Genomic DNA, 23,351 nt, shown 5'->3' on the forward strand with positions numbered 1-23,351 from the left:
ACTTCTCCACTAGGTAAGACAGAAAGAATGCGCTCACACACTCACGCACACACACACAGCTGGGATGACTATGTACGAGCATGGGCTAAGCTACTATCCGAGCATATATCTTGTAACTAAGTTAATATGATTGCTGACACTGCGTCTCAGGGTCATCAACATTTTTGCCCCACAAAACAATTGGTGCTCAATGTCAATTTCATCTGATCAATATGTAAATTAAGTAGATTGAATTAGCCTCATTTGCTAAACAAAGTCTATCTTAAATGCTACGAATGCTAACGTATTTATAATTCTTATAGCAAATTGTTCATCCACAGCTCCACAAACTGTAGGTCTAAACTTAATTACATATGCATACACAAACATATATTAGCTGAAACAACTTACAGCCTTTTGTGGGCCAAACCAGAGCGCAGCTGTCCTTAATTCATGTCAGACGAGAGTCTGCTCCTCAGGCATTGGGTGACAGTCCTGCCAGACCCAACACTGCCACCAGAGGGCAGTGTATCCTCCATCATTAAACAAAATACAATATACAGTGGTACCTCTACATACGAAGTTAATCCGTTCCAGGACCTTGTTTGTAAGTCGAAATGGTCGTATGTCGAGCAGGATTTTCCCATAGGAATACATTATAATTCCATTAATTCGTTCCACAGCCCAAAAATCTTCACTAAATCCTTAAAAAATACTGCTGGTACTATTACAAATGGCAATTACACATAGCAAAACAAATAAATTATAACTCAAAATCGGAATAATAATAATAATAATAATAATAATAATAATAATTCCTGTATTAATGTAACGAATCGGGTTCTAATGTGGCGGACGTTTTTTGCTGACCCTGAACGCACCGCGGTGCTGACGTGCCAGAGGCAGACCGGTGAGCTTGAGTTTCACTTTCACTTTGAATGTTTTCTAACACCGTCAATTGCGGCAGACAGAAGGTGTTTTTGTTTTGAATAAGTTGTGAAATAAATGATAAAAACGTGGCGAAGTTGGCGATTTCTCTGGAGATGTTACCACAATAAGAATTGTCAACTTAACTTATAAAGACTGGCGAACGATGGTCGGAGGAGGACCGTGGAGATGTATTGTTGAGCCATTTCACGGATGCCCGCCCTACGATCATATTTTTCTGTCATTTGCATCTTCATTTAGAAGGTAAGCGTCAATTTTTTCCTTGTTTCACCACCTGTACCAACCTTTTCTGAAACCAGTGTTGATTTGTCACACAATAAAATCCGCCGTGCATTCGTCTGCGGTGCTGCCATTGTCGTCGTATTTCGAGCATGTCGTCGGATGTAGAAACAAATGGCGCGTCAAATTTTACGTCGGATGTCGAAAAGTTCGTGTGTCGAAGCGATCGTATGTAGAGGTACCACTGTATTTGGACTTTTTGGGAAGTGTTTTTGATATTTAGTGGTATTTAAAAGGTTAATTCTGATTAACGTGGAAATCCAGGTTAAGTCACCTGTGTAGGAACGGAACTTGTCCGTAACCTGGGGACTACCTGTGCTTTGCAAGTGGTTCCGGGCCTCCCATTTTTTAAATTTGGCTTGTTATACCCTGCAGAGACCCTGTAAATACGACAAAATTAAATCAACTTTTAGAGTGTTTTTGGGGTCTATATTCAGAGTGTATGTTTTTATTCATTCATCTTATGTTCTGCTTATCTTTCTTCTGTTCCGCCTATAATCTAGCTAACTATGGGCAGGCAGGCCAATCGCAGGGCAAGAACAACCTTTCACGCACAAAGTCATTCTTAGGAATACTTCTGAAGTGGTCAATCAGCTTACCATGCAAGTTTTTGGGATGTGGGAGGAAACCCACACAAGTATGTGGAGATTTATGTATAATTTTAAAAAATAGTTACATAAAAATAATATTGAAAAACTACCGAGTGTGAAGCGGTCTGGATGAAATTCAGCACCTCTAAATATCACTTTTACTGTTCCTGAAATAGTTGATATAAATTAATATAAATACAAACAAATACATTCTAAATATGGCCCCTAATAACACTAAAGTTGATTCATAATAATATTATTTAAAAATTAATTCCCTATAAAGGGTTGAAATCTATTAGTGGCGGTACATCACAGGAAACGCACAATACAGTTTTTACCTGATTTTTTTCTCTCCCAAAGAAAATTCTTTTTTTTCCCCTCTCTCTTCAAAATAAGTCTTTGCTTATCAGCAAAAACTCATTTAATGCCAGTCCAGGTATAGGTACAGTATTCTCATAGTTTGTGCTGTGGTAGTTAGCTAGGGTAATACCGCAGGTCTTAATGCACAATTCAAATTTTTTGTCATATGTTTTTCGGTCGTGCCCGTTCAGACTGCTTTTGTCCATTGAGCCCGTTCAAGTATTACCCATGCGCACTAACACACGCGGTAAGCAAACTTACCCGCATGCGCAGAAGTATCTAAACAAATGACAACACATGCTGGTTCTACGTTTTTCTAGGGTGACCGTATTTGGATTTCCAAAAAGAGCACACAAATAACAGATATCGATAATCCCCATATACTCTTATATTCAAAGTTTATATGTATTGATAGAAAGTGTTGTTAATCTTACTTTTAAAAAAGTAATTAGTTACAGTTGCAAATTACTTCTCCCATAAAGTAATTGAGTTTTCTATGTAGCGAGGTACATACTGAACTGTGACTTATGTGTATCGTCACACCCCTATTTTATATGGCGGAAAACACAGACAAGACTGAAAAAGCAGTTTCTGCTCTTGCACCCCTCTGTAAAGGAAACTGCTGTATTTTAACCCAAAACAACTGTTGCGTTTGATAGAACAATATGTCTATATGCTGCAAGAGCAGATTCATGGCGCATTAAGCCCCAGAACTATTTTTAATTTGTCCGTTTTACTCTGAAAACCTCCATTTACAGACGTCGCGCAACCGCTTTTGTCTCAACCCGGCCATAAATCCAAGGTAATTAATTATATTAATTATTCAAAATGTCCGTCGTTTTTAGCTTAGAATCATTCATTGATGTCTTATATTTCGTTTGGGGGGGAAAAAAAAAAAACTTTAAAAAATTATTCACTCGCATAGTTTAAACTTTTAAACAAATTACGTCATAATGAAAAAAATGGTGTCTGTAAAAAAGTCACAGATATCTACCTCATAACTATCGCTTAATGGTATTTTTTTTTTGTTAGTGTCGCATTTTCTCCGATATGTTACATGATAAATAGTCGATCCAAGCAAAGAAAAATGAGGAAAAGGAAAAAAAAACGTTTAAAAGGGTAAATATGTGAAAAAGAAAATCTCAACCACTCGTTGATGTTAGCAATTTCTGCATCCCGATCCTTATTAAATTGCCATGTTTCATCCCCTAAAATCCCCAAAAATCCAGCTGTGGCCATTCCCAGCTGTGTCTTGACACTCGGTGATACATGCGACATGGAGTTTTTGGATCGAAACAAGGTAAGTACGCGATAATATCTTGTTAAAGTCATGGCGTCTGTAATTCTGCTCTCACGTGCTCTCTTCTCCAGATAGGGTTTTGCTGTTTAAATATTTTTTCCCTTTTTTTTTAAAATGCCCTCCTGTTCAAAATTTTTCGTCTCCCAGAAAATTGAGATTTTAAGCTTTGCAATGATGTATTACACATGCATATCGGACAATTTTGAAATTTGGCCGAATTGGGGGTCTCAGAGCGGAACTTCAAGTTACCTGAGTGTTTTCCGCCATATAGATATGTTTTTATATATGCAGGTGAGGCTCTGAATCTCCTGCCTCTCCTGTCTTTGCTCTAGTTGTTTTGAATAAAAAACATCACACAAGGTTCATGGATATGTCATTCAAGAAATGTTTAGGGCAAGTGACTATTTTTCATAATAATAACATATATATATATATATATATATATATATATATATATATTAGGGTTGTCAAAATTATCGCATTAACGGGTGGTAATTAATTTTTTTAATTAATCACGTTAAAATATTTAACGCAACTAACGCACATGCCCCGCTCAAACAGATTGAAATGACAGCACAGTGCCATGTCCACTTGTTACTTGTTTTTTTTGCTGTTTTGTCGCCCTCTGCTGGCGCTTATGGGTTTCAGCACCATGAGCATTGTGTAATTATTGACATCAACAATGGCGAGCTACTAGTTTATTTTTTGATTGAAAATTTTACAAACTTTATTAAAACGAAAACATTAAGAGGGGTTTTAATATAACATTTCTAGAACTTGTACTAACATTTATCTTTTAAGAACTACAAGTCTTTCTATCCATGGATCGCTTTAATGTCATCTTGTTGATTTATTGTTATAATAAACAAATACAGTACTTATGTACAGTATTTTGAATGTATATATCCGTCTTGTGTCTTATCTTTCCATTCCAACAATGATTTACAGAAAAATACGGCATATTTTGTAGATAGTTTGAATTGCGATTAATTACGATTAATTAATTTTTAAGCTGTGATTAACTCGATTAAAATTTTTAATCGTTTGACTGCCCTAATAAATATATATTTTAGACATATATTGTATATATTGTAGACACTACTATATACAGTATATATATATATATATACAGTATATAGTAGTGTGTACAAGGACAACGCCAACTTGGTGAAGATAACGCACACTCGCAGACGCAGTACATTATTTTCAATTAATTTTACCATCTGGACACCTCGAACTGTATGTAAAAAAAAAAAAAAAAAAAAAAAAAAAAAGTTGCCCGAGAGTTCAAGATGAGGCTCGCCACACTAAACGCTATTGCGAATGCTATACTAATGCTCCGGCCACCTAGCCATTCATCATCTCGTTTGCAACGGTTTCTCCAGACTATTCGCTCCTCCACCCTCCCACTCTGCTTTCTCCCAGGCAGCTGTGACACATTCAGACAACTCACACTTCATTCAACCAAATTGTAGTAACATGCCCCTTCACATCCTCAGTAACGTAACGGCGTTGCAAAGTTGGGAAAAAGTTATTGGTTAGATTACTCACTACCAGAGGTGGGTAGTAACGCGTTAGTTACTCCATTCTTTCTACTTGAGTACCTTTTTGAGAAAAACGTACTTTCTAGAGTAGTTTTACCGCAAAGTACTTTTTACTTTTACTTGAGTAGATTTGTCATGAAGAAACTACTCTTTCTCCGCTACTATGGGCTACACTAGAGTAGTTCCATTTTTCCTCTTTATTCTACATATTGACTTTATTTTAGGGCTGTCAAACGATTAAAATTTTTAGTGGAGTTAATTACAGCTTAAAAATTAATTGTAATTCATCACAATTAATGGCAATTCAAACCATCTATAAAATATGCCATATTTTTCTGTAAAGTATTGTTGGAATGGAAAGATAAGACAAGATGGATATACTGTATATATTCAACATGTGGTACATAAGGACTCTATTTGTTTATTATAACAATAAATCAACAAGATGGCATTAACATTATTAACATTCTGTTAAAGCGATCCATGGATAGAAAGACTTGTAGTTCTTAAAAGATAAATGTTAGTACAAGTTATAGAAATTTTATATTAAAACCCCTCTTAATGTTTTTGTTATAATAAAATTTGTAAAATTTTCAATCAAAAAATAAACCAGTAGCCCGCCATTGTTGATGTCAATAATTACTTGCACAATGCTCATGGGTGCTGAAGCCTATAAAATAAGGTTGCACCCAAGCGCCAGCAGAGGGCAGCAAAACTCCACAAAACACAATTAACAAGTGGGCATTTCACTGTACTCTCATTTAAATCTGTCCGAGCGGGGCATGTGCGTTAATTGCGTCAAATATTTTAACGTGATTAATTAAACAAATTAATTACCGCCTGTTAACGCGATAATTTTCACAGCCCTACTTTATTTATGCCAGAGGTGCCGACAGTGGCTGACTCAATTTCACCAATGAGATGTCGCAGCAATAACCGCATGACTCCATTATACCAAAAAAGTGAATGTTTTTTATCCACTTGAGGGCACTCATGCTTTTTGGACACACCATGTTTCAGTGTTGTTCTGGTCTGAATTCGATGATTTTTGCGTCATCGTTTTAGCCTAATACGGTCATATAATAGGTCGTAGTATAATATATTAATAACAGTTCATATAGATTAAGTTGTGCGGAGAAAAAAATATACCATTATTTTTAAAAATATTTGTAAGCATTTACTCACAATGTTACTAATTATTTAACTTTTTTTTTTTTTTTTTTCAACGAATACTTTTTAACTTGTACTTGAGTACATTTTTGGATGGCTACTTTTACTTGAATAATATTAATTAGAAGTAACATTACTCTTACTTGCGTAAAATTTTTTGGCTCACTACTGAAAAAAGTAACGGCGTTACAAACAACATTGCATGCTCGCACTGTGCATGGCGCACACACACACAGTCCATTTTCCCTGACTCTCAACCATGAAAGCAATATTGAAATATTGTTAATTGCGGCACACAGAAAGAAAACCGAGCATACCCAGGCTTAACCTTTTTTTTCCCCCCATTTTATTATTATTTTTTTTTAATGACCGGTCGAGCCCACCTCCTTCCTAAAAACCAAGCTCAAACTCGGCGCTAACGGTAATGCATAGGTCCATCGCTGCCGTTTGCCTTGACTCTCTCGCTCTTTGCTGACGTAATTGCGAGATTTGGGAGACTTGGGAGTTCAAACCGCCGCCACATTTTGAAAATCGCGACCCAGATCAGATTTAAAACCACATGCGAAAGTGACCTACATCGGACTTGAAATGGTCCGCTTTTATGCGATTTGACCTGGAATTACTTGCAATGTTCAGGTAGTCCCCAGGGTACGAACGAGTTCCGTACCTAAGCTGGCGACATACCCCGGATTTCCGCGTAAGTCGGAATTAACCCTTTAAACACCCTTAAATGTCAAAAACACTATCAAAAAAAGTCCAAACGTATTGTATTTTGTTTAATGATGGAGGATACACTTCCCTCTGGTGGCAGTGTTGTGACTGCTGCCTTATTACTGAAGAGAAGACTCTTGTCTGACATGGATAAAGGACAACTGCGCTCGGGTTTGCCCCAAATAAGGCCGTGAGTTGTTTCAGCTAATACAGTATATGTTTGCGTATACATTTGTAATTAAGTTTAGACCTACAGTTTGTGTAGTTGTTGTGTTAGTGATTTGCTATGAGAATTGTAAATATGTTAGCATTCATACCATTTAAGATAGCAGGCGTTTGTTGAGCAAATTAGGCTAATTTTATCTACTTGATTTACATATTGATCAGACTCAAAGTACGTTTGAACACCAATTGCTTTGTGTCAAATGTCGTTTTGAACGTAGGTGTACATATGTATGTTACAGCTTTACAAATTGTCAAAAGTAAAGGAAGTCAAAAGCTTCAAAAACCACAATTGGCCTTGTTTGCTGTCTGGCAAGCTGAACTACTTCACGTTTAGTTAAGACAGAACGCATCATAAAAATAAAGTAAAGTAAAAAAATAAGATACTGTGACTGTGAGGTACAATAATGTACTGTTTACACGACTAAAAAAGTCCGCTTCTATGCGACTTGTCCTGTTCAGACCGTCAAGTTAATGCTTCACTCGAGTCGTAAAAACATTTTTAAAAAATCAGATTTGTGCATTAAGACCTGCTGTATGAACCTAGCCAAGATGTCTTTTGAAAACACCCACACTTTACAAAGTTCCAATAGTTTTTATCCACAATTGTGTACTTATTGCTACTTAGTGCCACACCCAAGACAGTATTTACCCCCCTCCACCCGCCTTCCCCAATGAGTGACCGGGAGCAGCCTCCTGTCCTTTAAGCTCTTTCAGCTCTAATGATATGACACGCGTCTTCACTTGGCTGCACAAGAAGCTAAACTTGGATGAGATGGACATGAAAGGCCATAATTGTACATGGGTCGGGAGCTGGTTTTCCGCTGCTTTCTAATTGGAAGGAGAAACTGATGGACGGCGGCAACGTGAGGCCGGTGAGGCCCAATGACGTCAGGCTCAAGTCCAGAGCGGGCGTTTACAAATAACCCAATTATAGGCCTGGAACGAAACCATAAAACAGCATGTACAGTACACTGTATAATACATTTTGTACTCGTCCTATAGAACCATTTTTAGAGGACTATATGATAGCATGTTAAATTATTTAATTTAAATCATCTGAGAAAAATGTCTCACCGCGTGCCATGAAGAGAAAACAGGATGTTTTCTTTGGGCCTGAAATGCAGAAAAGAAAACTTTTTTGTTCATAATGGAGGAAAAGAGCACATTAATGGACCCTCCGACTGTGTTCAAAGTCTCTTATTTTGTTTGTTTTATTTTCCTTTTCCGGCTCGCCTCGCTTTCACTCGATCGCTGTTTTTACTGCGGCAATCAAGATGGCTTCCGCTGTTTTATTTCACGGCGGCCGCACCAGACGTGATGACCTTCAAACTCTCGATCTGAACTGTTTTGATAGCAAGATTTTTATGTTTTATGGCTAGGATAATTAAGCAGTTTTATCGACTAACTCATTCACCACCAGCTGTTTTCAAAGCCGTTTTAAAATGTTGACCACAGCCGCAGTCGTGTTGTGGTCTGCGACATGAAAAGCTACTGATATAGAGAGTCGATGCTTGGTTTAACAAGAAAAAAAAGTTTGTTTTGAACTTTTTTCCTCAGTTGAGAAATGAGCAGTAGCTAAGAAAACACATGACTGAAAAAGCTGATAAATACCGTCATTTTCGGACTAAGACGCTACTTTTTTCCTTCATTTTGAATTCTGCGGCTTATTTGTTGATTTATTTGGTTCAATAGGTAACACTTTATTTGACAGCAATAACATAAGTCATAATTATGACATGACACTATCATGAGCATTACTAAATGCTTATGTCATTAAGTGTCATCCGGAAAATTATGTCACTAACTCCATTTATGTCCAGCTTCGACTTTTACATCCATTCAAAAGTGAGATAATTTGCCGGGTAACATAATATGACATCAGTTATAAGCATTTATAAATGATCATGACAGTGTCATGTCATAATTATGACTGTCTAATGAAAGTCTTATGGTGCCACTGCCAAATAAAGTGTTACCAAAAACCATAACGAGCAATTAATGAAACAATTGGAACAGTAACTGAGGAAATAATTAGCATAGAACATGAATTTTGATTGTTATTAACATCTGTGGCGCTGCAATACATGCTAGGAGGCATGTTAGACAACAACAGTGTTGACAGCAAGTGGCAGTAACTGTCTTCCCTAAGGGAGCATTGATGACGAAATGAAGCTTCTTGAAGCATTGAAGCTTTGCAACCAAGAGGTTCAAAGCTTCACGGTGGTACATTTGGTCTTATGACAGTCGTTTGATGCCACTGTCAAATAAAGTGTTACCGGATAATATCTTTTGCTGTTAATATCCCATAATACAGTGAGGACAGCTGCGGCTTATAGACCCTACCCACCGACGTCACAAAATCACGTGCTCGCTGTATGGTTCCGCCCCCTTGTCCGTCATTTTGTGTCTGTATTATCAATGGTCTCAATTGATCGAGCAATTTATAATGCATTTCATGGAAGACCCGGTGCTTTCGGATGCCGTAAACTCACTTGATGCGTTGCATAAAAGGCGTTATGTGGAAAAGCTTCAGTTTATCCATTCGCCAGATCCATATTTGATGCCTAAATCGATGTTTTTCGACCCGCTGTCTCCGCCGTATTTGCCTGACATCTGCTAGCTACCCTGATATGTACAACTATCTTGTCCACACAAAATCAGCCTATTCTCACGAAAGTTTGAAAAACTTTAAGAGCTTGGAGGCTTATAAATACTTTGTTGCTGGTTGGGTGAAACAGGTCCTCGTCCACGAAAATTCGGCAGGAATCTATCTTGTGCTTGGAAAGGTGAGTTACGAAATTTTCAATTCAAAATCTTTTGTTATTGCTAACATCCACTGTCAAGTCTAATGTATTTCATGTCGTTTGTCAATGGAGTTAGGGCTTTTAATGTTTATATGGTTTAGCGATAGCACTCTCACTACATACATACGTGTATGTTGTCGGCGATTAGCCTAGCAATGATCTTAATTGTGGTTGTCAGCCCAAAACCCTCTAAATATATATTAAATGCATCTTACCAGATATAAAATGACTACTACATAATCTGTGGTAATCGTTTGGAGCCCAGTTTTCTCGTCAAATTGCAGCAGCCCATCTCGCTCTCTTCTCTCCGGGTCTCTCGGAATCCGGTAGAACTTCAAGTCTCTCCGTCTTCTCCGTCTATCTTCTCTGTTATTGCAACCGACCGCCACACACGCCTTCACCATTTTGATTATTAATGTTAACGAGCAGAAAAACACGTCGTAAATAGGAGGAATGTACGTAGCCGTAACAGGTAAACATGATGTGTTGACGGACAATTGGGCGGCACCAGTCAGGAGGAAGGAGTTGTGACGTCACGTGGGTAGGGTCTATAGTCCAGTGCGGCTTACCGTAATTTCCCGAATATAACGCGCACTTTTTTACCCCCAAAATCAACTTATAAAATCATGGGTGCGCATTATACCCGGGTACATGGATGGAGACAGAAATATTATATATATAAATATATAAATATGAAGAAATATATTTTTTCTAATTGACACGGCCATGTGTTGAAGAAAACGTATGCGGCGATCCATTCCCGACCATTACGGTACATGACGTCACCATTTTGTTTCGGTAATTGATGATTGGTCTGATTGGTCGAATGATTTGGTCTGTGTTAAATTCAGCTTTTTTCACTCTTCATAAAGCACAGAATTTAATTTCTTCAACTCATTGCAACTCGGCAACCGTAACACAACACAGACTTCCTGTGTCCGTCAACTATATCTGTCCCTCGGGAAATCAAAACCCAAACAACAATAGTTGCTATTGTTACAGTCTATAGCGATGTGTTTGGGATTATTGTCATGCTGAAAGAACCAGCCACGTCTCATCTTCAATGCCCTTGCTGATGGAAGGAGATTTTCACTCTAAATCTCTCAATATATGGCCCCATTCATTCTTTCCTTTACACAGATCAGTCGTTCGGGTCCCTTTGCAGAAAAACAGCCCCAAAGCATGTTTCCACCCCCATGCTTCACTGTAGGGATGGTGCAATTCAGTATTCTTTCTCCTCCAAACAGGAGAACCCGTGTTTCTACCAAAAAGTACTATTTTGGTATCATCTGACCATAACACATTCTCCCAGTCCTCTTCTGGATCATCCAAATGCTCTCTAGCGAACCGCAGATGGGCCTGGACGTGTACTTTCTTCAGCAGGGGGACACGTCTGGCAGTGCAGGATTTGAATGCCTGGCGGCGCATTGTGTTACTGATAGTAGCCTTTGTTACTATGGTCCCAGCTCTCTGTAGGACATTCACTAGGTCCCCCCGTGTGGTTCTGGGATTTTTGCTCACAGTTCTTGTTATCATTTTGACGCCACGGGGTGAGGAGGGAGTTGAAAGTCCGTGTTGCTCAACGACAGCCCCAAAACATCACTGTTGTAGAGGAGATCTGCATGGAGGAATGGGCCAAAATACCAGCAACAGTGTGTGAAAAGCTTGTGAAGAGTTGCAGAGAACGTTTGGCCTCCGTTATTGCCAACAAAGGGTACATAACAAAGTATTGAGATGAACTATTGGTTTTGACCAAATACTTATTTTCCACCATGATTTGCAAATAAATTCTTTAAAAATCAAACAATGTGATTTTCTGTTTTTTTTTCACATTCTGTCTCTCATGGTTGAGGTTTACACATGTTGACAATTACAGGCCTCTCTAATATTTTCAAGTGGGAGAACTTGCACAATTAGTGGTTGACTAAGTACTTATTTGCCCCACTGTATGCCGTTGTGGACTTAAATATTATGGCTAACTGGATGCTTTACTAATGATAAGTGTAACAACTTCAAGCTAAGAAAACATTATGTGAAAAATAAGAATGTTAATTGAAGTTATGGAAAAAGTGCCTATATTACACCACTATATTTAGTGTTGAAATCAAAACAGTGCAAACATCAGTTTTTTGGACCAAGTGACAGTGCAAACGGCCAATAAGGCACGTATTTTGTGGTCAATGTGTGTGTGGGTACACAAATTGTTAACAAACACTGATACAACAAAACATTGTGTTATTAGCGATGCTTGTGTCCGGCACAAAAGACGTGGTGAGATGGCAAGAACTCCTATTGTACATTAGTTGCAAACGGTAGCTCGTCCATTTAGCTTCCTCTATTCGCAATGAGCTCGCGTCGAGATATGATGATGTAAGCAGAAAGTGCTGGAACTTATCAAAACTTATAAAACCCAAGCGCCAGCAGGGGGCGAAAAAACACCAGAAATATAAGCAGGCAAGAAGTGGACATGACAGCATTGCCATATGCATATTGGCCTAAAACCGATAATGAAAAACCGAAGTCGATACCATCCAATATCATTTAAAAATGCTTTTATCAACAACAACTCTAATTAAGACCTATTATTCATTTGACATTTGATTAGATGCATGGTGAGTGATCATACAATGATATTAACAGGAAATACGTAACAAAGTGAGACTTTACACACAGGTAGGTTGCTAGCATTCTTAGCATTACATTGCTTCCATTCACACCTAATCTAAAAATGTTCATTAGAGTTAAATTCGAAATATGTATACATTTAAGAAACAACATATCGCCTTGTCGTAAATACAATGGTACCTCTACTTATGAACGTCTCTGGATACGGAATTTTCAGGTTATGCGACACCTCAACAGGAAAATGTTGCCTGTTGTTATGAAAGAAATTTCAGGATACGAAAGGCAAAAAATACAGTATAGGTTGCTACTCGCAGCTTTGCCTTGCAATTGGCTATTGCCTAGCATATTCCTGGCATACAGTTGGCTGTATATTCCAGCATCCTAGTCATTTGCCATGAGGTGTTCCAACAGCTGTACGTGAGTGTATTAACTTTTTTTCTGTATTTTATTCCTTGCTTTTTCAATTATGCACAACCACAGGTGGGTAGTAACGCGTTACATGTTCTCCGTTACATTTACTTGAGTAACTTTTTGAGAAAAATGTACTTCTAAGAGTTTTACTAAGCCATACTTTATACATTTACTTGAGTAGATTTGTGAAGAAAAAAACGCTACTCTTACTCCACTACTTTGGGCTACACATAAGTTGCTACATTTTCCCTCTTTATTCTACCTATTAGATTTATTATTTTTTTGCCAGCGATGCCAAGAGCAGCTCGACCAATTTCACCAATGAGACATTCCAACAATAATCAGATGACTCCATTACACCAATCTGACGCAAGCTTGCCGTTCTATGATCACATTAGCCTGTTCAATCACATGGCGTCTTTAAAGCACCGTAAAAAATGAAGTATTTGACATAAAGCTCTGCCCTCAACATGACCTGAAAGTGCGGATTCAAACCTCCCTCTCAGTTTTATTTGACACCAATTGACCACGGAAAAACAGAGATATGATCCTTTTAATTTCATAACAGTAACTATGAAGGAACGACAGTATTCACTATTCAAACTAGGGACAATTTTCTCCACTAGAGGGCACTCGTGCTCTTTGGACGAATAATGCTTCATTTCTGTCTTTTTCTTTTCTCTTGCTGGAATTCAAGGATTTTTAAAATTGATTTATTTATAAGTAGGGCTGTCAAACGATTAAAATTTTTAATCGAGTTAATCACAGCTTAAAAATTAATTGTAATTAATTGCAATTCAAACCATCTATAAAATATGCCATATTTTTCTGTAAATTATTGTTGGAATGGAAAGATAAGACAGACACAAGACGGATATATACATTCAGCATACTGTACATGACTACTGTATTTGTTTAATATAACAATAAATCAACAAGATGGCATTAACATTAACATTCTGTTAAAGCGATCCATGGATAGAAAGACGTGTAGTTCTTAAAAGATAAATATTAGTACAAGTTATAGCAATTTTATATTAAAACCCCGCTTAATGTTTTTGTTTTAATAAAATTAGTTAAATTTTCAATCAAAAAATAAACTAGTAGCTTGCCATTGTTGATGTCAATAATTACACAATGCTCATGGTGCCTAAACCCATAAAATTAGTCGCACCAAAGCGCCAGCAGAGGGAGACAAAAAACACAAGTAACAAGTGAACATGACACTGCTGTCATTTTAATCTCTTGAGCGGGGCATGTGCGTTAATTGCGTCAAATATTTTAACGTGATTGATTTAAAAAATTAATTACCGCCCGTTAACGCTGTAATTTTGACAGCCCTATTTATTAGTATTTCTGTAATCATTTATTGTACAGAATCATTATAACAACAGTTCATATTGATAATCGATCAAATTTATTTCTGTAGCCCTTTACAAAAAGTTTGTGCTGAGTAAAAAAAAAAAAATATATTGTTAAAAAAAAAAAAAAAGCAGTTACTCTTGATGTTACTCATTACTTGAGTATTCTTTTCACTTGATACTTTTTTACTTGTACTTGAGTACATTTTTTGGATGACTACTTTTACTTGAGTAATATTATTTTGAAGTGATGGTACTCTGACTTGAGTAAATTTTTTGGCTACTCTACCCACCTCAGGGCACAACTCTGATTTTATGTTATGTAATAATCTAATTGTAACATGTATTTCTTACATGTTTTAATGCATTTTTATGCATATAAAAGATGTGTGTCTGAATATGGGAACGGGTTAGTGCATTTACATTGAAAACGCATCCCTACTTAGGGAATTTTCGTTTTTAAGAAACTACTTTCAGAACCAATTAATTTTGTAAGTAGAGGTACCACCGTAATATTAGTCTTCATTATACCTTTCTAAATTGAATGATTTTTCCTTGTAGATCCTGGTGGTCCATATAAACTCAATGGAGTTTCACAGAGCGATACACTCCTAACAGCAAACCCGAAAGAGTGTTTGATGTCATGTGAATTACCCCTATTAACCCTTAGGTGCATAAGTGGGTCAAAAATGACCCGGTGAGGTTGTTTTCTCGAAATATCTTTGGAAGGAAAAATTGTTATCAATTCATATTCCAGGTATTCCTCAAAAAACATGTTTTTGATATAATGCCATTCAAATTTTTGATGAACTTTTTATAGATTTGAAGCAATTGTCATTTTTGTATTACTACCCTAAGCTTCCACAAGTGGGTCACATGCATTTTCTATGGAATCCAATGGGAATCTTTCATTCTTATCAACTTTAGCTGTCAGGAATAAATTTACCGTGGACCACATAGACAAGGTATGTAAAAAGTGACATCCCTTAAGAAGATTATTTTACACAGCAAGAGCTGATACGTGTACTGAAAGTATCATGTCCATATAGTATTTTGTGTGTGTGTCTTTCATGACTCTTTTTATTATTATTTATCAACAAATTAACCTACTTCATAACAAGCTAGCTAACTAATGCTAGGTTCATACCGCAGGTCCTAATGCACAATTTCGATTTTTTTGTCATATCGTTTTTTTGGGGGGCGTACCCGTTCAGACTGCCTTTGTCTATTGAGCCTGTTCAAGTATCACTCTAATTCGCAGTCCGAGATGCGCTGAGCAAACTGGCCCACGTGCGCAGGAGCATTGGGGCAGAGAGGAAACCGAGCATTGTCAGGCTTATTCTCAACCCATTTTATTTTTTTATGATTGTTGTCAAGCTCGCTCCTTCCCCAAAAGCTGCGGTCAAGCTAGGCGCTAACGCTAATACACAACTGCACCAGTACCGTAGCATTCTTTCTCTCTCGCTCTATGCTGATGTTAATTGCTGCATGAATTCCAATCTGGGGGACTTGACAGTTCGGACCGCAGCCACATTCTGGAAAAATGTGGCCCGGATGGGATTTTAAACCACATACGAAAGTGACCTGGATCAAATTTGAAAATGGTCAACTTTTATGCGACTTTTCCCGTTCAGTCGAGTCGGAAAAACACGAAAAAATCGGATTTGTGCTAGATTTACAGCTGAAATGGTCCTACAGATGTTGGATGATGGAGAGGCAGTGACGGGGTTGGACTCAAGTGTCCGAAATTTCTGATGATGAGGACCCAGACTATTGTCCAGGTGGCAGTGGCAGTTGTCCACCTAGAAATCTAACTGAACAGGATCAGTCTGACTCATAAGATTCCACTTATGTGTCCTCTGAAGAAGAAAGTGTCCAAATCATGGCCAACAGAATGAGTTGGTAGGGCTCTTACTAGAGAGAATTACCACCCACCCAGGGTAGAACACAGAGCCACAATATCCTCAGAAATCAGTCAGTGCCTCCACAAGGGCTTAACACCGCTGTCTCACCAAAAAGATGCATGGAGCTCTCCATCATTAATGATAAAATACAATGAAGGATGAAGTCTATTGCTGTTCTTTTTTTTCTTTTTTCTTTTTTATGTTAATTGAATCATAAAGATATTTCAAGCATGAAATCATTCTTGTGCGGCCCTAAATATCATACTAATTAATATACAACTGATTATTCTTCACCAAAATGGCATAAAAACACATTGGTTCTAATATGGGTCATTTTTGACCCACTTCTGGAAGAGTGTAGGGTCCATTAACTTGTGCATCTCAGTTTTAAAAAGCTGTGCAGCTCTCAAATCGAAAACAGCTCCACGCTGCCATCTATTGGTGTCTGGTTATGATTACCGTTATGTAGAAACTTGATTTTTACAGAGTAGCTGGGAGCCTCTTTCACACCTACACTACGTGTTTTGAAATGTACTTAACAAAAAATGTATGTACATGGTTAGTTTACAATTGATGAATATAAACGTCCATGCCAATGAAAGAGTTCATATGACTTTGCTGTCCCACTGACAAGACAACTGTAAGAGGCAGAGAGGAGGCGGTTTAGAAAAACATGGAGGTGTTGACAACACTGGGTGGGCCTGAAACAAAAATGTTTCTTGAGTGACTATATTCAAAAAAACCACTTGGCAGACAATGTTCTTCCCTATATGACAAGGAGCCTAGTGAAAGGCAAAGATGTACATTTATACATTGCAAAAGCTGAGACTTATCCACTAAGTGGGAGTTTTGACCAACAATGGGAGACCAAAAAATGTTCTAAATTTTATAAATAGGCTATACCGCCCAGGGGTAGTTTTGAGGTGAGTAAAACACTTGGCCTGCAGCTGGGAAAATCTAAATACTCAGAGTCATCTTGCATGCTCGCAGGTGTCTTCCATCGACCTTAGCTCGTACCCGCTGGCTTCGCTGGCCTGTTCCCGGCTGTTTCCTGTGTCACAAAAGACCCCTCTGTTTCACCCACTTACGTTTCCTCCGCTGGCACTCCCACCCCCTTCCTCAACACCCCCGTGGTACATTCCCTCTCGCTCCACGGGTGCATTCCTGCCAGGCGGCAGCCGGCAGAAGAGTCCTTAGGACGGCGGCCGCGTTCACATGCTGTTTAGGTGCTGCACCTTCTGATACTGCACTACTTTTGTGAGCGATTCAAGAACCTACGAACATACCCCCAAAAAGCATCAGGCATCCTGGTTCACTATGGATTTGAAGTCAATTAGAAAACTCAGGAAAAATAAATTATGAATCAGCCCCCAACACCATCATGGAGTTCAGTTGACATTTCTATCATAACAGGATGCACGAAAAAGTCTTAGGGACCTATACTCAAAAGTGGACAGGAAGGCAGCCATTTTGGAGACAAAAATGGGACAATGAGAGTTAGAAAATGTAGTTCTTGGCGTTCGTTGCAACAGATAGCAAAGAAAAGATGGTATATGTTCTGATGCACAAAAACCATCTCGGATGATTCTCCAAAAGTGAACTTGAAGGAGTCCATTTTAGTTTTAAGCAGCCATTGTAAGGATGAGTTCCATACAACCAAGGTCATACAGTATGTTTTGAGGCTTTTCACCATTTAGTTGAATGAGAAACAGTCTCAAAACATTTGACCAACAGGGAGATACAGTCTCATATGTAAGGCTAAATGTCTTGTCAAAGTCGGCGGCATGACTAGCTGGTGGTCATCTCGTGACAGGGGATTTCTCTGGCGGGCTCTATTTTAGCATTGTAAGATGAGTGATTTACTCCACTAAAATATTCTTACTCGTTGAGTTCTTGACAGGTTTACAAAGGGTTCAATCTATATCCAACAGTATGTAATTTCATTGTTTTCCCGCAAGACGGATGCATGGCAGATTTTCTCGTGAGAGAAATTAACATGAGTCCCAAGAAGGTTAGTGCAGTTAGTGAAAACAGAGAAAATGTAACGCTTACCATTTAAATTAAGAAGGAATTAATAGAAAAATATAAGCGTGGTGTGCGTGTGAGTGAACTGGCTAGACAAAGTGGCTCACCGGTACCCCCACCCCTGCTAAAAACAACAGAACATGAAAAGTGAACGTAAAAACTTTAATGCACCTCTCCTAATCTCACGTCAGTCACAAGGTGCGTTCAGGAAAAGCATGCAAAACACGACTGCCACATTAGAATTGGATTCGTTACATGAATTTAATATTATTTTTTACCAGTATTATATTGTTTTGCTCTGTGTAATTGCTATTAATAATTGTACCTGCGGTATTTAGTAAGGATTTAGCGTAGGTCTTTGGGGAGTGGAACAAATTAATCAAATAATAATGTATTCTTAAGGGAAAATCCCTCTCTCTTGACATACGACCATTTCGACTTGCAAACCAGGTTCTGGAACGAATTAAATTCATACACAGTGATACAGTGACAATTTTCAATCTTTTTTGTTTTGTTTTTAAATTCAGTATTTTATTTAAAAATGTTAAGATATGCATGTATACATGTACAAATCATTGTTTTCTATAATATAAATAATATACATTTCATAATTATTACAATTGCAATGCTTAAAAAACATTTATTAAAATATACATATAAGGGTTGTTTTTTTGTTTATTTTTTAAACATGTCATATATGTAACTCTTTCCAATGCTGCTAAATATGAATAAATACAGTGGTATATAAAAAGTATCTGAACCTTTTGGAATTTCTCAGATTTCTGCATAAAATCAAATGTGATCTGATCTTTGTCAAATTCACACAGATGAAAAAAACAGTGTCTTCTTTAACTAAAACCACTCGAACATTTACAGGTTTTCATATTTTAATGAGAATAGTATCCAAACATTGATAGAAGGGGAAACAATAAATAAGTGAACCATCACATTTAATATTTTGTGGCCCCCCCTCCTTTGGCAGCAATAACGTCAACCAGACGCTTCCTGTAGCTGCAGATCTGTCTGGCACATCGATTGGGACTAATCTTGGCCCATTCTGCTCTACATGTCTGACATGAATCGCTGTCTTTAGGTCATGCCACAGCATCTCAATGGAGTTCAAGTCTGGACTTTGACTTGGCCACTCCAGAATGTGCATTTTGTTCTTCTGAAACCATTCTGAAGTTGATTTACTTCTGTGTTTTGGATCATTTTCTTGTTGCAGCATCCATCCTCTTTTTAGCTTCAACTGCCTGACAGACACCCTCAGGTTTTCCTGCAAAACATCCTGATAAACATTTGAATTAATTCTTTCATTAATGATTGCAAGTTGTCCAGGCCCCGAGGCAGCAATACAGCCCCAAATCATGATGCTCCCTCCACCATGCTTCAAGGTGGGGATGAGGTTTTGATGTTGGTGAACTGTTCCATTTTTCCTCCACACATGACGTTGTGTGTTACTCCCAAACAATTCAACTTTGGTTTCATATGTCCACAAAATATTTTGCCAAAACTTCTGTGGAGTGTTCAAGTGCCTCTTTGCAAACATTAAACAAGCAACAATGTTTTTTTTTTTAGAAGCCTCCGTGGAGCCCTCCCATGAACACCATTCTTGGCCATAGTTTTACATATAGTTGATGTGTGCACTGAGATATTAGACTGTGCTGGTGATTTCTGTAAGTCTTTAGCAGACACTCTAGGGCTCTTTTTTTACCTCTCTGAGTATTCTGCGCTGAACTCTTGGCGTCATCTTTGGTGGACGACCACTCCTTGGGAGAGAAGCAACAGTGCCGAACTATCTCCATTTGTAGATAAATTCTCTGACTGTCGAGTGATGAACATCCAGACTTTTAGAGATGGTTTTGTGGCCTTTCCCAGCTTTATACAAATCAACAACACCTCTTTTGACCGCGCCATGATGCACATCAGACAATGCTTCTCATTAAGACAGTTTTTACCAGGTGTGTGTTTTATAGTGGGCAGGGTAGCTTTAAACCACTCATAAGTGATTGGCCACACACCTGACTTAAATTGCTTAGGAAAAATTGGTTTCGATTGCTCTTTAAGTCTCCTTAAGCAGATGGTTCGCTTACTTATTTTTCCTCCTTCAGTCATTGTTTGCATGCTGTCCTCATTAAAATATAAAAATCTATAATGTTTGGGTGGTTTTAGTTAAAGCAGACACTGTTTTTACATCAGTGTGATTTTGACAAAAATCAGATCACATTTGATGGTGATTTTATGCAGAATTGGTTCAGATACTTTTTCATACTACAGTCCATTGAACACCCCCCCCCCTTTTTTTTTTTTTTTTTTTTTTTTTAAAGGTAAATATGCACCGCCTCTACTTCAGGGATTTTCAATTTTAGTGGGGTGGGGAGGAAGAAGGGGACCCATTTAATGACCCGAAAAATGACGGATCACTGTATAGAGCAAGGTTCACTAAATCCGGACCTCAGTGTCACTTTTCCTGTCGTGTTTTCCATGTCTCCCTTCTCCAACACACCTGAATCAAAATAATCAGGATCATTATCAGGCTTCTGGAGAGGTTGCTGATGACATAATCATTTGATTCAGGTGTGTTAGGGGAGAGAGACGTGGAAAACACGACAGGAAAAGTGGCACCGAGGTCTGGATTTAGTGAACCCAGGTATAGAGGTACCACTGTACATGCTCCATTGACTTAAATGTTATGTACCCCAAATGGCCATTTCCACAAGACGGCCGACAAGTGATGACATCAATCCCTATTGGCTCAAATCGTGCGTAAGACACCCAATAAAATGTAGGCCTGGTATGTTCGCAGAAAATAATTGGCTACCGACACCAGTTTCGCCGATTGAGACAGGACTGGGTGGACAGCTAGTCGACACAGGACACGTAACAAATCTTTCAAAACAAAACAGGAATGCAATTCCATAAAAGGTGGTCTAAAAAATCCACATTCAAATTCATTCACTATCAAATAAAACATATTTGAGCATATTTTTGGAGTGTTAAAGGCAGCACATGATTACACAAACGGAGAATTAGGGAAGCATTCATGCTAAACTTACATAACTGAGGAAGTAATTCACTGTATTTCAACTGGTCAGTACTCCAGTTGGGTTTTTTAACAGGCTCTTGACCACGGTCATAAAAAGACCTCAGGTCATCTAAGGCCCAAAATTGGGCCGCAGTTGTGAAATGGACCTCGGTGCTCCTGAGACCGCCACACCAATGACCCACCTGACCCTTCACCTCGCCCTCAATGTCCAGTTGAATGTTATGGGTCACAATTGGGCTTTTTTCCCAGAATTGTTCCAATGCTTCGCATCGCTACTTCTTAACATTCTCCAATTTACAGTACTGAGACGTAAAAATGAATTTTACCTGTACCAAAATGTGTTTCCATAGATTTGCTAGTTCCGTGATGCAGGTAACAAGGAATGCTAATTAGCTAATGATAACTACAACATAATAGCTGGTGTTTGACAAGTGAATTTGTCATAAATTGTTTCGCAAGTGACTATCACTCTTGATTTGTAGTGTTTTATACTCATAATTCATCAGGAGAAGGAATTGGTAAGGCGTTTGTGATCCGGATTATATTTTTGATACTGCTTATTGATCGAGTCCTCCTCAGTTCTCATTGGGTGAGTGAAGGAAGTTAATTAATAAGTGATATAGATGTACTTGTTGTCATTTTCTATATCCTAGTAAAAATTTGCATATTGTGATAAAGTTAATTATTTTCCTTAATGTAATGATAAAAAATTAAACTTACTGTATATATATATTTTAGATTCATTACACACAACTGAAGCAGTTCAAGCCTTTTACTGTATTAATACTGATGCTTTTAGTACACATTTTAATATAATAAATTATGGCATCTTTGATTCAACTTCGAGTAAAATTCAGGTTTCTCAAGGCCGGGCCGAGTGTCCTCTTTTTTGGAAATCAAAATATGGTCACCCTATCATTACATTATGGAAAATAAGGAAAAATAATTTTTTAGAAGGACTAGTACTTAATATATAATTATAACCAGTAATGCACATAATTTGTCTCCACCACTATGGAGGCCGACTGGCTAATTCTGCTCTGCCAGCATGTTCATTAGTGATAGCTTGCACTATATTAATGTGTTTTTTGTAGGGGTGCACGATATCCATTTTTTGAAACCGATATCGATAACTTCCTGCTCCTTAAGGCCGATACCGATACGATAACCGATAATATACTGTATATATAATTTTTCAATGTAAATTCACTTGAGTTTTTGAACACCTGTAGGTCAAAAATACTAGTGGTGGATTCAGCATAGATTTGCCTTTGACCTAACCAGAGTTTTCATGATGACGTGAACAGGAGTTACGTGACTATTATCATCTAAAAATGTGATAAATATCATGTAAAAACAGGATAACTATCAAGTAATAACGGGACATCTATGATGTAAAAACATGATTGCCATCATGTAAAAACGTGATATCTATGATGTACAAATTATTATGACGTCATCCCAATAAATCCAATAACATTATATAGGTATGTAAACAGGAGTGGAAACAAACGCACACATCCCAATCCACCGACACCGCCCCAAAATTAATATTAATAGGCCCGAATTGGGCCTCCCGATAATATACAATGTTATTGGATTTATTGGGATGACGTCATAATTCCTATTATCGGACCGATAATTATCGGACCGATAATTATCGTGCACCTCTAATTCTTTGCATGTTTGTCAAAAAAAGGATGGTTGAAATTCTGTGACCCTCTTACAAATGCACTCATTTAATCAGCGAGTTGAGGGTGTAAGCATCAAATCATGCACATTTCACTACGCTCATCTTTAGCTTCAAGCCAGGGCACGTCTTGGAGCCTCTTTTCAGATAAAAACTCCTCTTTTTACACGGTTAGGTGTTTCTTTTTTGATGGTGAAACACCAAAGAAGCTGCTTAAAGTCTGTTTTTATTTTGTTTGGCAACTTAACCTACAGTTCCGCAAAGGCGCGTTGTGATGCGTTACGCCTGTCTGATTTCTGTTGCGCATGCGTACAAATTATGTGTACACCTGAATATTACTTTTTTAAAACTTAAATCGAGGTTAATTTATATCTGAGTT

General features: G+C 37.9%; 1 protein-coding gene across 1 annotated transcript in view; it reads left to right on the top strand.

Moving 5' to 3' along the window:
- The first annotated feature begins 7,058 nt into the window (after window positions 1-7,058).
- The window catches only part of LOC130910404 (collagen alpha-2(XI) chain), an 81,780-nt gene continuing 65,487 nt past the window's right edge, over window positions 7,059-23,351 (top strand). Inside the window, exon 1 of the mRNA XM_057827662.1 lies at window positions 7,059-7,071. The gene's annotated coding sequence lies outside the window, so the exon portion shown is untranslated. The remainder of the gene's footprint in view (window positions 7,072-23,351) is intronic.

This window comes from Corythoichthys intestinalis, chromosome 22, assembly GCF_030265065.1.
Source record: "Corythoichthys intestinalis isolate RoL2023-P3 chromosome 22, ASM3026506v1, whole genome shotgun sequence".
NCBI classification, from domain to species: Eukaryota; Metazoa; Chordata; class Actinopteri; order Syngnathiformes; family Syngnathidae; genus Corythoichthys; species Corythoichthys intestinalis.